This window comes from Tachypleus tridentatus, chromosome 1 (assembly GCF_004210375.1).
Source record: "Tachypleus tridentatus isolate NWPU-2018 chromosome 1, ASM421037v1, whole genome shotgun sequence".
In the NCBI taxonomy this organism is placed as follows: Eukaryota; Metazoa; Arthropoda; class Merostomata; order Xiphosura; family Limulidae; genus Tachypleus; species Tachypleus tridentatus.
Window position 1 is genome coordinate 54377293 of NC_134825.1, and position 13606 is coordinate 54390898.

Consider the following 13606-nt stretch of genomic DNA (forward strand, 5'->3'; position numbering starts at 1 on the left):
TTCTAGTGTTGTAAGGCTGCAGACATACCACTGGGAAAGAACCCTCCGTGTATGTTCACAGTTATTACACATAAATATAAAAGTTCTCATAACATTTAGATACTGTTTAAAGATTAATAATTACAGTAGATTCTACGAGTAAATTTAATGGGTGGAGGTCGGGAGATATACTAGTTAAGATAACTAGTTGGTTCTTTAGTATAATTTGTTCACTATACTACGGATTAACTTATTAATCTCAGCTTTTCCTCTAGACATGATCATCCAGCCAACGATATAGTAGTAAAAGTTCCCTTATTTATTCCTAGAACCTTATTTAGTTTTCTTTCATGTTACATTTCTGTGGAGAGCAGTCACCTTCCCACAACTGTCTACAGACTGTGAAGGATGACACAGATGTGAGGTGTTGTGGGCGTGAGCGCCCATATCTTGCTCTCTTAGTTTATTTCTATTTTCCTTACTTATTATAAGTTAATTTCTCTTTATTTAGCACGTAAGACTAGCGAACGGCGGGTAAGAATGGTAGACGACGTATCCCCACCGTAATGTGGGTCCTACTTCACAATCAGTCACCTCCAAAACCCTGAGCGTATTCTGTATCTAACATTATAGCCTGAGCCATGGTGAACCTTGGTAGCTGTTAAGGCTTGTTTTGATAAGTAAAATTATTTTTGTCTCAGATTTAGTCTTGATGTTTTTAATTCAGCCTTTGATTTTGATGTTAATATTTACTTAAATGTTGAAATAATATTTTTACATATTTATATATTTAAAGGTACATATTCTCTAAAAATGTATATGTATATATATATTTTTTAATATAACGTATTAAAACAAGAGTGAAAGTAAATACATATATTCAAACATTTTTCATGCGTTATATTAAAACGGTTTTTAATATGCAAGTTATTTGACAAGTATAGTCGATACAAAGTCGTGGCATAACGGTGTGTATGAGAAATACGTTTTGACATTGTGAAGCGTTTCGTAGGTGTGATTGGTCGCTTTTGGATAGAGCGTCTCATAGTCCTTTCCAACTCCAAATACACAATCACTTAAATTACAAAAATGTGTTGTAATGGAGGATTTAAAATTTCCCAGATAGGGAGATCCTTTGTACTCAACAACGCTGGAAAAGAAAGGAGCATGGCTCAAGATAGAGTACCAGAACTGTCTGGAAAGAGACCTCTAATAAATTGTATTCCAGTCGTGATAAACATTTCTACGGTGTTTTGTAACAGCTGAAAGTCCACGAACAGAAATGTATGTGAAAGCCGTACACATGCCTCACGCAGCAGTACCCAAAATCATAAAAAATCTCTGTCTGGAAAAGCGATAACAATCACATGTACACAAGTTACTTCCATGATGTATTTTATTAAATGTAGCATACCTTAAGCACGTGGGAATTGATGGGGGTGCGCATACTATTCCGTACTAACACATACCGTTTAAACCGCTGCACGCAGCCAGAGCCTTTGGACATTCTGTTTAGTTGGCTACTGAAATGCGTACTGGAAAACCGTCATCGTACTAAACTAGACAGATTATGAAAAGCACTACGATGGGGGTGCACTTTGAACCTAACAGCTGTTGCAGGGCTATTGTCAAGATGCTCGTTGCCGGATAGGACATGACGTCTTGGAGCAATACGATTTGTAATAATCTGACGAAGTTCCCAAACTGTTTAAAGATAATACACTCTGGTCTCAGTCACATCAGTATTCTATTATCATGACACTGCATACATCACAACGTGAGAATAATCTACAAAACTTCAGGGTTAGTTTTATTATTTGTTGTTACTTACTACTTTATTCAAAGGATTGTGCACGTTGTATTTAAGTATAAAAAATATCGTTACTCAAAGTAGGGAAGAACACAAGTAGTTTTGCGTTTAACTACAAATATGCAAACAAAAGTAACGAAATATGTTGTATTTAAGTACATAGAACTCTTTTATGAAATGCAAAGAAGTAATTTTATATCGTATGGGCCCGGCATGGCCAAACGTGTCAAGGCGTTCGACTCGTAATCCGAGGATCGCGGGTTCGAATCCCAGTCGCACCAAACATGCTCGCCCTTTCAACCGTGGGGGGCGTTATAATTGTGGCGGTCAATTCCACTATTTGTTGGTAAAAGAGAAGCCCAAGAGTTGGCGGTGGGTGGTGACAACTAGCTGCCTTCCCTCTAGTCTTACACTGCTAAATTAGGGACGGCTAGCGCAGATAGCCTTCGAGTAGCTGTGCGCGAAATTCAAAAACAAAAACTTATATCGTATATTAAGTTGACGGAATACTAGATGGTTACACAGCACTACCCAGTTGAAATATTGTGACTATGCGCCTACTAAACAGGTATATATTTTGACTTGAATATTAAAGAATTAAGATTTGAAACATTCACCCATGTTTGAAATTACATTAATAATCAAAACACAAATTACAACTCTTAGATATTATTTCACTACTTGGGTCAATTCCAACAATAAAAAAGATAAAAACTGACTCCCACCAACCATAAGGGTCTAATCTATCAAAAAATACGCGTGCATTAAAATATATCCATTAACATCTGCAGAGTTTTAACGGACGAGTTGCTGTTTCTAAACAAAAGATATACCTTCAGAATACTAAAACAGTTATCGGTGATTTCACAACTCCACCCAAAAGTTCTTTTCAGAGCAATGTTTAACTAATATTAAAGCTTGATTTTTCAGCTCATGCTTTTATTTATTGTTAATAACCGAAATAAGATCTAGTAAGTAGTAAATAATTGGTATTTTGTTATAATAAGCCAATGTCAAAAAACTGATAGCAAAACGCATTATTTTAGAAATCGGCAGTTTAATTAGTTTTCGTTAATCTTTCCACTAAAGTGCACAGTGGCACATTATTTGATATGTGTGATAGGTATTTGTTATGCATACATTTGTAAAGTGCAATTGGATCCGTGTGTGTTTGCTTATATTTATGTTCGCTTATCTCAGATACTAATAGGTCAATGTACACAAAATGTTCGCGATGAGGAGAACGGGTATTTTGGTGGTTTTGGGTAACTCAGTAAACCTCATGAGCATGTTCAGCTTGAAACTCTTCATCATAGTACAAAAACTGATCTGGCTCATTCTAGATTAAAGAGACAGTTTTTGAGTTTACAAAGACGAAATTTGATGTTATCTAGTATAAACGCATGAAATTTCAAAAGAGAGCGGCTGTAAGGTATGCAGTCTTTCTTATTGCTTTCAAATGTGTTGTTCTGAATGTTGAGCAGAGCTGTTCGACGGCTATCTATGCTAACTGTTCTTAATTTTGATCAAGTGACTAAAGAAAGGACACTAACTAGTTAACATCACCTACTGCCAACTCCTGGACTATTTTTTCGACGAATATAGAATTTGAACGTCACATATAACGTCCCTACGGCTGAAAGGGCAAACACGTTAGGTGATGAGGATCCAAACGCCCAACCACCAGGCCATGTGTGTTGATTAAGCCATCACTGGAACAGAGATGTGTGTAACACATGCCAGTGATGATGAAAAACTTTACTGCTGATAAAGGTGTAAGAATTACGCTGTATATAATGAAACTCTAACTACTTATAGAAGTGTTTATAACACGAATGATAAGTTACTAATAAAGGTGTGTACAGCCCTAATGATAACAGAGGTAAATACAATAATATAAAATTTGTAAACCTTATAAGTTACAGATTTTAATAAATGTCTTTCCAGTTCAAATAAACTGGTTTGGTTTGAATTTCACGTAAAGCTACACGAGGGCTATCTGCAATAGCCATCCCTAATTTAGTAGTGTAAGGTTGGAGGGAAGGCTGTTAGTCATCACCATCCATCGCCAACTCTTGGGTTACTCTTTTATCAACGATTAGTGGGATTGACCGTTACATTATAATACCTCCACGGCTGAAAGGGCGGGTATGTCTGGTTTGACGGGGATTCGAACCCGCGATCCTCAGATTACGAGTCGAGTGCCTTAATCACCTGGCCATGGCGGGCCCTAATAAACTGAATGGGCAAACATTGTATGTAACAGTGAATTCACAACAGTTGTTTTTAGACTTTTTTTTGTTACGTCGCATTACTGAATTGCAGAGAAAAAGCAGTTTTGATGGTTCATATATATTGCCAAACTAGCATGTACGTTTTGGATTATGTTTTCGGTTACTAACATATAAAGGTTATAGAACAAAAAATACTTCTGCAATTAATAACCCGATTTGCCTGAAGCACGCGTTCTTGCAGGGGCACATGTTAATATTTTCTCAATAATAACTGTAGAGTTTCTAAACATACCTGTTGTTCTGCTGGGTCAGGACTTCCTACGACTACACTATATGTCCAGCACATTGTTTTAAAGGGAGGTAGAATGGTAGTCATGAAGAGAAAGTAGGGAGGCGGTGACTTGAGGGGCGCAGCTATCACTCCAATCCTTTCCCAATTTTCAGTCATACATACCAACGTGTTTTTTTCATAGCTCCGTTGTTCTGATGAAAAACTACTACAGCGCCCTAGGGTTAATATTAGGTTGTGAGGATAGAATATACGCAGAGAGAGGGGCGAAGTGAGGTTGTTCTTCAGGTCGAGAGGCCCATTTTTCTCTTATGCTCATGATTTTTTTTTTCTCTTCCAGACTAGAGTTAAAAAATGACATGTAATTATTGTAGAACACCAGGAAAAAAAGGTATGTCCCGTTGAAAACAAAATAAAAAACAAGCAAGATGAATTTGGTTAATTTACATTTTACTTCTGGGTATATTGGTTGTAGAAAAGTAAAACCTCGAGATTCCGTGATTGGTTTTATCTAAAATGATAACATGACAATATAAACAAACTTGTCTCGCTTTGTTAGTAATGTGTTGATTTCAATCTATACCCATATAGTTTTTCGAAACAACTATAAACAGAAAATATAACTGACATTGTAATAAAAATTTCGAATCGGAAGTCTGTACTCAACTGAATCTAGGTGATAAAGACAATGGTAAAAAAATAACGGGAAAAAAGGCAATTGAAAAAAAAGACAAAAACCAATTATACAAACAGGTAAAAAGCAAAAAACCTATTTTAAAAAACAGTATTAATAACAGCTAAGTCACACCTAAGTCACTTACTGAAACTATATAAGCCAACCAATTTCACAACTAGCCACCCCCTGTGACACAGCGGTATGTCTGCGGACTCACACTGCTAGAAATCGGCTTTCGATACCCATTGTGGACAGGCCCATTGTGTAGTTTTCTTGTTACTTCCAAACAGTCAACTTAAGAATTAAACTATTGTTAATACAGTTTTTTAATCAATGTATTCTCATTATTGACTTTCCATTGTTGCTCAACACTTGCTATTAAATCCTATTGTTCTATTTATCCTTTCTTGTAATTACTTTGTTTTGTATATCTATATATATTTATATAGCTGGTTTCTAATTATTGTGTGTGATAAAGAAAACATAAAATGCTTATTTATGAATGTTATAAAATAACAATGTTTATCTGTTTGTGTAATTTTCTTTCTCTTTCTTTCTTTGTCTTTATTACCGTCACTTTCCTCAATTAACCTCACTACAGAATTCGTTGTCATAGCTTTTCCATAAGTAACTCAAAATCGATGTATGTAAGAACTAGCCAACGTTGTAACTGCTTCTTGTTTCAATATGATATATAAGTGTTAAATCCCTTTAATGATGCACAGTTTTGTTTCTAAATCTATAACGACGTTTGTTTCAACTCTTGTTTTAAGTATTTTCTGAAGTCATTATCCATATTATAAATACAAATATTGACCTCAGCATCATGGAATCAGTGACTTGTAATACAATATTGATCTAAGTATCATCGAATCAACGAGGTATCCTGTGACTTGTAATACAATATTGACCTAAGCATTACAGAATCAGTAAGGTATCCTGTGACTTATAAGACAATACTAACCAAACCATCATAGAATCAACGAGGTATCCTGTAACTTGCAATACAACAATGACCCAAACATCAAGGAGTTAATGAGGTATCCTGTGACTTCCAACGAAGGGAATTTGAATCGATATAAGTAAGACAGTAACTTTACGACAATATAATTATACATCGACAAATAGCAGGATCATAATTCCCAGTAATGTTTGAGTTTGTATAAAATAATAGTTCTGTGTAGTTCTTGAGATTATGTGGCATCACGGTTGTACGTAGTGCTTAAGTTGATGCGGAATTATGGTGCTACGTAATTCTACCGTTTGGTTAAAAAATATCATTCTAATAGTGTTAGCTCTATTTTTAATTCTTTTGAGAGTCCAGGTGATTATACTCGTGCCAGGTGTTTCAAAGAATAGATATGAAGATGCAGTCGGCAGTAGATCAGCTTGAAGGTCACATCCTTACCCAGACTTTAATGTGACATGTCTATCAACGTTTCGATCTTTTACCGCCCCTCCTCCTCTTCTCCCCTGGAGTTTGTTGACCCATCTATCCAGAGATTATAACGTTTAGTAAGCGGATCGGGACCAGCTACTTCAACCTATAATAAATACTTTTTCACGTCATGTAGTATGTTTAGGCCTTTTGGTTCTAGCTGCTGTTATACTTCTTTCTTTTTTTTTATAATGTCGAATCACTTCATTCAGTTGTATCTCCGAACGGCTGGTATGGGTATTAACACTTTTATTGATAAGGAGAGAACAACGTTTCGAACTTCCTAGGTCATCTTAACCTGAAGAGAGCTAGGAAAGTCGAAACGTTGTTCTCTTCTTATCAATAAAAGTGGGCCCAGTATGGCCAAGCGTGTTAAGTCGTGTGGCTCGTAATCTGAGAGTCGCGGGTTCGCATCCCCGTCGCGCCAAACATGCTCTCCCTTTAAGGCGCGGGGGCGTTATAATGTGATGGTCAATCCCACTATTCGTTGGTAAAAGAGTAGCCCAAGAATTGGCGGTGAGTGGTGATGACTAGCTGCCTTCCCTCTAGTCTTACACTACTAAATTAGGGACGGCTAACACAGATAGCCATCGAGTAGCTTTGTGCGAAATTCAAAAACAAACACAAAACAAACAAACAATAAAAGTGTTAATACCCGTATCAGTCGTTCTGAGATACATTTTTATTTCAAGTGGGTTTCTTTTAATAAAGAATTTCATTCAATTACATCTCCAACTCGCCAACTGTTGGTCGGGAGTTTAACTCCCCTTCACAGAACATGCTTGTCTTTTCAGATGTGGGGGTGTTATAACTTGATGATCAATCCCACTATTCATTGAAAAAAAAAGAATAGCTCAAGCGTTGGTGATAGGTGATGTTGATTAGCTGCCTTACCTGTAATTTATGGCTGCTAAATTAGAGGTGGTTAGCGCAGATCGCCCTCTTGTAGCTTTGCACAAAATTCAAAACCCACCAGATCAGTTAAACATGTATATTCAAATGCACTGTCAGGATTCAGATGTCTTTTAATTTTCTTTTTCATTCTGGATTTTTGGTTGGTTAATATTGTTTCCCTAGCTTTAACACTACTCTTCTTCACTCAATAGATTTGCTCATAGTGTAAGATGACAAAGGAGGCAATTACAGTCTTGCTTCCGAGTTCAACATGTAACTTGGGGTACATAATGTAACAATTGGTAATACTATTCCCTGATTTTGAACTCAACTTTAAAATTTGATTTTGTGCATATTGTGCAGAGTGAATTAAGATATATATCGAAGAACATTTTATTTATGGCCAAAGAGGAATGATTACTATATCATTTTCATTAGTATTTACATATATGCATCATCAAATATTCAAAGTTAATAAAGTGAACGTTTGTTATTTTTGAACTTTAGAAAGGTGTAATTCATTTCATGTTCGGTATTGTTTGAATATTAACATCAAGTATTTTAAAACCAACATGTTATTCTAAGGTTGGGTCTGTTTAAGTGTAATAGCGTATTTTTGATATTTGTTTAACATTAAATTCGACATTCTTTTTAAACCACACTGATGCGATTTATTTCTTCTTAAAACATTAAACCAGTTGGATATCAAAATTACATCGCATAAAACATGTCCAGATGTGGTAATATTTCTCAGATTAAAATAGGATCTCAAATTGGAACTAGTTTCGTTATACATATTTGGAATTAATTCATGTGTCATTTTCGACGTGTTTCATATCAGAAGAGATTTGTTATCGGAATGTAACTGTCTAAAATGAACACACTGCTACAATCAGGGTTCAACCAAATTACAACTTATAACAACATTTAAAAATAACTTCAACCCAGTTGATAAACACATGCAGGACAAAAATTTCACACCACTATTAATAAACAATTTATCATAAATATCAATAAATTTATAACAAATGAATCACGAAAAAGAACCAGAAAGGAAAAAACCTACTCCTCCAATAAAAGTGCTGTAACAATCAAACACTACGTTTCAATAACAATATCGAGTGACAAAGAGCAATGATAATTATAACTTTCAATAACTATCTCGTGACTTTCTTTTAGTGAAGGCAGAGTATTTATTCACAGGGCAGATTACGAGAGTAGATTCTCATTTAATCATAAATTTACATACTTTTCAGCTACATTAATAATATCTGTATTCACCAGTAGGGAAATTGGTATCAATTTAATCGTACGCACATACACTGCTGGCCAAAATCTTAAGGCCAATGAACATGAAGAAAAAATATGCATTTTGCGTTGGTAGACTCAACCAATTATTTGAGTAGAGCTTCGAAAGATGAAAATAAGAAAATGGAAAATTAAAAAAAATTTAGAATTTAATAGGGAAAATGTAAACACTATGAAATTAGCCTAAACACAAGTTGGTGAAAAGTTTGAGACAATACTGAAACTAAGCGTTAATGGGTAAACTCGTAACGAAATTTAGTCATCTGTGTTCAAGCATTAGCGTTGACAACATCTCCTACTGACATCTTCTGTGTTACATTGCGTAAAAACATGGCAAAGGCTAAAAGGTTGACAGAGTTTGAACGTGGCAGAATTGTCGAGCTGCAAAAGCAAGGTCTCTCTCAACGTGCCATCGCTGTTGAGATTGGGCGTAGTAAAACCGCTGTTGCAAATTTCTAAAAAGACCCTGAGGAACGAGAATTTCAAATTTTGGCCCGAGAAAATTTCGCCGGCATTGAGCAGGAGGATTCGACGGATTGTCGGAAAGACCCCAGTCAATCGTCGAACCAGATTAAAGCCCTTACGGACGCAAAATGCAGCTCAAGAACAATAAGATGGCATCTACGAGAGAAAGGCTTTAAAAACCGTAAACTTCTTCAAAGGCCACGCCTCCTTTCACACCACGAAACAGCTTGGTTAAAATTTGCTGAGAAGTACCAAACATGGGACGTAGAAAAGTGGGCGAAGGTTTTGTTCTCCGATGAAAAAAATTTAACCTGGATGGTCCAGATGGCTTCCAAAGTTACAAGCACGATAAGGATATCCCACCGGAGACATCTTCTACCCGACAGAGTGGAGAAGGTTCCATCATGATCTGGGGTGCTTTCTCCTTCCATGGAACAATTGAGCTTCAGGCTATACAAGGGTGTCAAACAGCAGCTGGCTACATTGGCATGTTAGAGAGAGCATCATTATTGACTGAAGGGCTTCGCTTGTGTGGAAATGACTGGATCTTTCAGCAGGACAAGGCTGCAATCCACAATGCCCGTAGGACAAAGGACTTTTTCATGGTGAATAACGTGATATTTTGGACCATCCAGCGTGTTCTCCCGAATTGAACCCCATTGAAAATGTTTGGGGGTAGATGGTAAGGGAAGTCTATAGAAATGGATGTCAATTCCGAACAGTGCATGGTCTTCGTGAAGCCATCTTTACCACTTGGAATAACATTCCAGCCAGCCTTCTGCAAACGCTTATATCGACTATGCCAAAGCGAATGTTTGAAGTTATTCACAATGACGGCCGTGAAACACACTACTGAGACCTCCTGTTGGGCATTTCATACCCTGTGTAGGACTTATTTTTGGTATGGTCTTACTCTTTTGACGAGCTAGTATTTAGGCTAATTTCATAGTGTTCACATTTTCCATATTAAATGCTTAAAAAGTTTATTTTTAATTTCCCTCAAATAAGTGGTTGAGTTTGACAACGCAAAATGCATATTTTTTCTTTATGTTCATTGGCTTTAAGATTTTGACCAGCAGTGTATATATATTTCTCAAGGTATAAATGACTATATAGTATGTCTGTTCGCTTTTTAATGCACCTAAACATTAATAGATGAACTAAATGATAGAATAAAGCACTAAATGAACGGTAAACACAATCATAATAATAAAAAAATAGAATTTGCCATCTCACAACAATATGTCTTAGATTAGAGTATCCTAAGTTTGTTGTTTTTTCGGTTTTGAATTTCGCGCAAAGCTATACGAGGGCTATCTGCGCTAGCCGTCTCTAATTTAGCAGTGTAAGACTAGAGGAAAAGCAGCTAGTTCTTATGTATGAGAAAGAAACTCTTGGTCAATCCAGTGATTGTTTCATTACAAAAATGAAAAACAAACTTTGCTATTTCTATTTCATATAATTTCAAAAGAAAAATTGTGATCATTATACTGTTGTTAAGTGGATACATCCTTAACTACTTGAACAATACAAAAATAGTCTTGATGACGAGAAACCCACTTGAAATAAAAATACATCTCAGATGGTCTGGTATGGGTATTAACACTTTTATTGATAAGCAGAGAACAACATTTCGACCTTTCTATAAAGAACTAAATGACCTGCAGAAAAAAAATGAATCTAGACTATCAACTGCCATCCTGCATTCAATCAGACATTTATGGACTCATACAATGCAACATCAATCAAATCAGTAGTAGGAACGACAAGCAAAAGAAGGTCCGCCACAACAAGAAACTAAATAAATTAAGGTGCCAACACGACAAACCAACTACAAACCTCGTAATTAACATATCTAACCGAAAATAAAGCAATGAAGAAATACATCTACTCAACAAAGGACTTAACACCTAGAAATATTCCATCCATCGAAATGAAAGCCTGCCTGTAAGACCTTGCTAGAAGACTGGTTATCCACTCTACACAAACTGAAAACACCGACAAAACAACGGAAAACAACCACCAGAGAGAAAACAACTTCGACAACAATTTCACCGACAAACAACAACCTAACATTTATTCTTACCTATGAAAAACCGGCTCACGCATACCACAACTATACGGCACCCCCAAACCTCCAAAACCCGATTGACCACAACGACCCATAATGTCGACCTATGAATCATGTGATTGTTTGTTTGTTTGGTTTTTGAATTTCGCACAAAGCTACTCGAGGGCTATCTATGCTAGCCGTCCCTAACTTAGCAGTGTAAGACTGGAGGAAAGGCAGCTAGTCAGCATCACCCACTGCCAATTCTTGGGCTCTTGACCGTAACATTATAACGCCCTCACGGCTGAAAGGGCGAGCATGTTTTTGCGTGAAAGGGATTCAAACTCGCGACCCTCGGATTATAACTGACTCAAATTAGAACATGTCACAAACTATAACGAGTCTATACTTCTAACATGTTTCAGCTTAGAACCTGCGTTAGATTTGAATGTTTCAAGTTAGCACGTGCTTTAACTTAATAAAATTTAAAATCAACTTTCTCTGAAATTTATGACGCACCTCAATTTAAAACATGTTTCACATAGTACAGTTCTCAGAATTAAAACATTATTAAGGTACGTTTTTGCACACCATAAAATATTTTTTTTTATTTTCCAAATGATTAACAGTTTTTAAAGAAAATCTGCAACATTATAAAATGTAAAAATGAAAGTAAAATGACCAAGAAAGTTAGATAAGAAACGGCATTTCATAACTATTAAAAAACAAATAAGCAATAATAGATAACAAGGTAACATTGTTTATAGTAATATCTAGGCATGTATTAAAGTAATATTGTAGTGTTAGTTTCTAAAAAAGAATTAAAATTAACCACGTAGGAAAATTAAGTCTGGCACAATTGCTTACATGAAATGTTAAAGAATATTGTAAGAGACTGTTTTGAGATTAACAAATTCAGTAATAGATCTGCAAGTAACTAGGCTTAGTTAAAAAACAGAATAGTGTAACAATACATATGATATATGTAGCTACACGAAGCAAATACAGTTTAACTGTATACCTACGCGTGAAACAAATGGAAGCCTAAATATTTGTGAGAATAAAAAAGGAAAACGAAACTAAAGTGTTTCAGTCACCTTTTTTTCAAATCCCTTCGTTAACCTGTTAGTATTGTTGTGGCATACACACCAGAGAGGTTCCCTTGATTTCAATTAACTCAACCATAATGGTCTCAGCTATTTAAACTAAATCTGTAAATGTTTGTTTTGTTTTAGAATTTCGCACCAAGCTACGCAAAGGCTATCTGCGCTACCCGTCCCTAATTTAGCTGTGTAAGACTAGAGGGAAAGCAGCTAGTCGTTACCACCCACCGTCCATTCCTGGGCTACTCTTTTACCAACGAATAGTTGGATTGATCGTCACATTATAATGCCCCCACGGCTGAAAAAACGAGTATGTTTGCTATGACGGGGATTCGAACCTGCGACCCTCAGATTACGAGTCGAACGCCTTAACCCACCTGGCCATCTGTAAATGAAGATCCAGTCTAGTTGATATATATCCAATTTATTACACTGATATCTTTCCACAGAACATATCAAATGATAATCAAGATATGTTTTTTATTTCTCAGAATTTGTACTACATATGGGAGAGATATAAACATTTTGACAATAAAATTAGAAAGAGAGAAAAACCTCTTAATAATAAAACTTTTACTTTAGTCAGCGTTTCGTCGTTGCGGTTTCATCAATGCTGGAAGTACAAGAACTGTTAGTTTGACAGACAGTGTAAAGAAATTTAATCCCAAAAGTAAAGTAATAATAAAAAGAAATGTTTCAACAACAGAAGTATCGTTACAAAAGTCTGGTTGTCATTAAAATCAATGTCGCGTTTTTTCATTAGTTTTACTGGTAAAAATAAAAGCGGTCCCAGTTTCTTGTAAACGCTGCAGGTTTATACGTTTCATACCACTTAAAAAACAAACAAAAAACAAATAATTGTGAAATATATTCAAGTCGAAAGAAAAAATTAGAGGATAGATTATTCCTTAAGTTTGACATATGAATAAAACTTAATTGTATATCCTTGCTCAGTTTATATGTTTACGTTTTTTTCAATAATTCGGATCAGTTTCGTTTAATAACTATCGATAACAATTTCCTTCTTACCTTGGAAATTGAAATGTTTAGTAAATTATTAACTTTCGGAAGATCAGAATCTCCGCTCTCCGGGAACCGGTTTAACAGGAGAGCAGGTTTACTTACCATCATGCCTTGAAGGTCTACTATTTCTTCTTATTCGATCATACATGAAATTACTGTGATAACTGTGTTTAATTAATTCACAGTCGGTCATGGCTTTTTCGAACATCTTTGTCAAGTAATTGAAGCATACAAAGAAAAAGTTATAATAATGTTGAAGTCCGTGTGTCTATCAGTTACGTAATGAAGTGAGCTAACGTTATGTAACTCTGTGTAACGTAAATTACTTTAGTGGTGA

The 13606-nt window shown here is 35.7% G+C and overlaps 2 long non-coding RNA genes across 7 annotated transcripts in view; one reads left to right on the plus strand and one right to left on the minus strand.

The window, feature by feature from the left end:
- Nucleotides 1-4646, minus strand: part of LOC143249010 (uncharacterized) — a 104129-nt gene extending 99483 nt beyond the window's left edge. For all 4 annotated transcript variants that reach the window (XR_013027339.1, XR_013027354.1, XR_013027359.1 and 1 more), the window contains exon 1: nucleotides 4316-4646. This is a non-coding gene — a long non-coding RNA (uncharacterized LOC143249010). The remainder of the gene's footprint in view (nucleotides 1-4315) is intronic.
- Nucleotides 1-13606, plus strand: part of LOC143249021 (uncharacterized) — a 101697-nt gene that overhangs the window by 50352 nt on the left and 37739 nt on the right. The window lies entirely within an intron of this gene.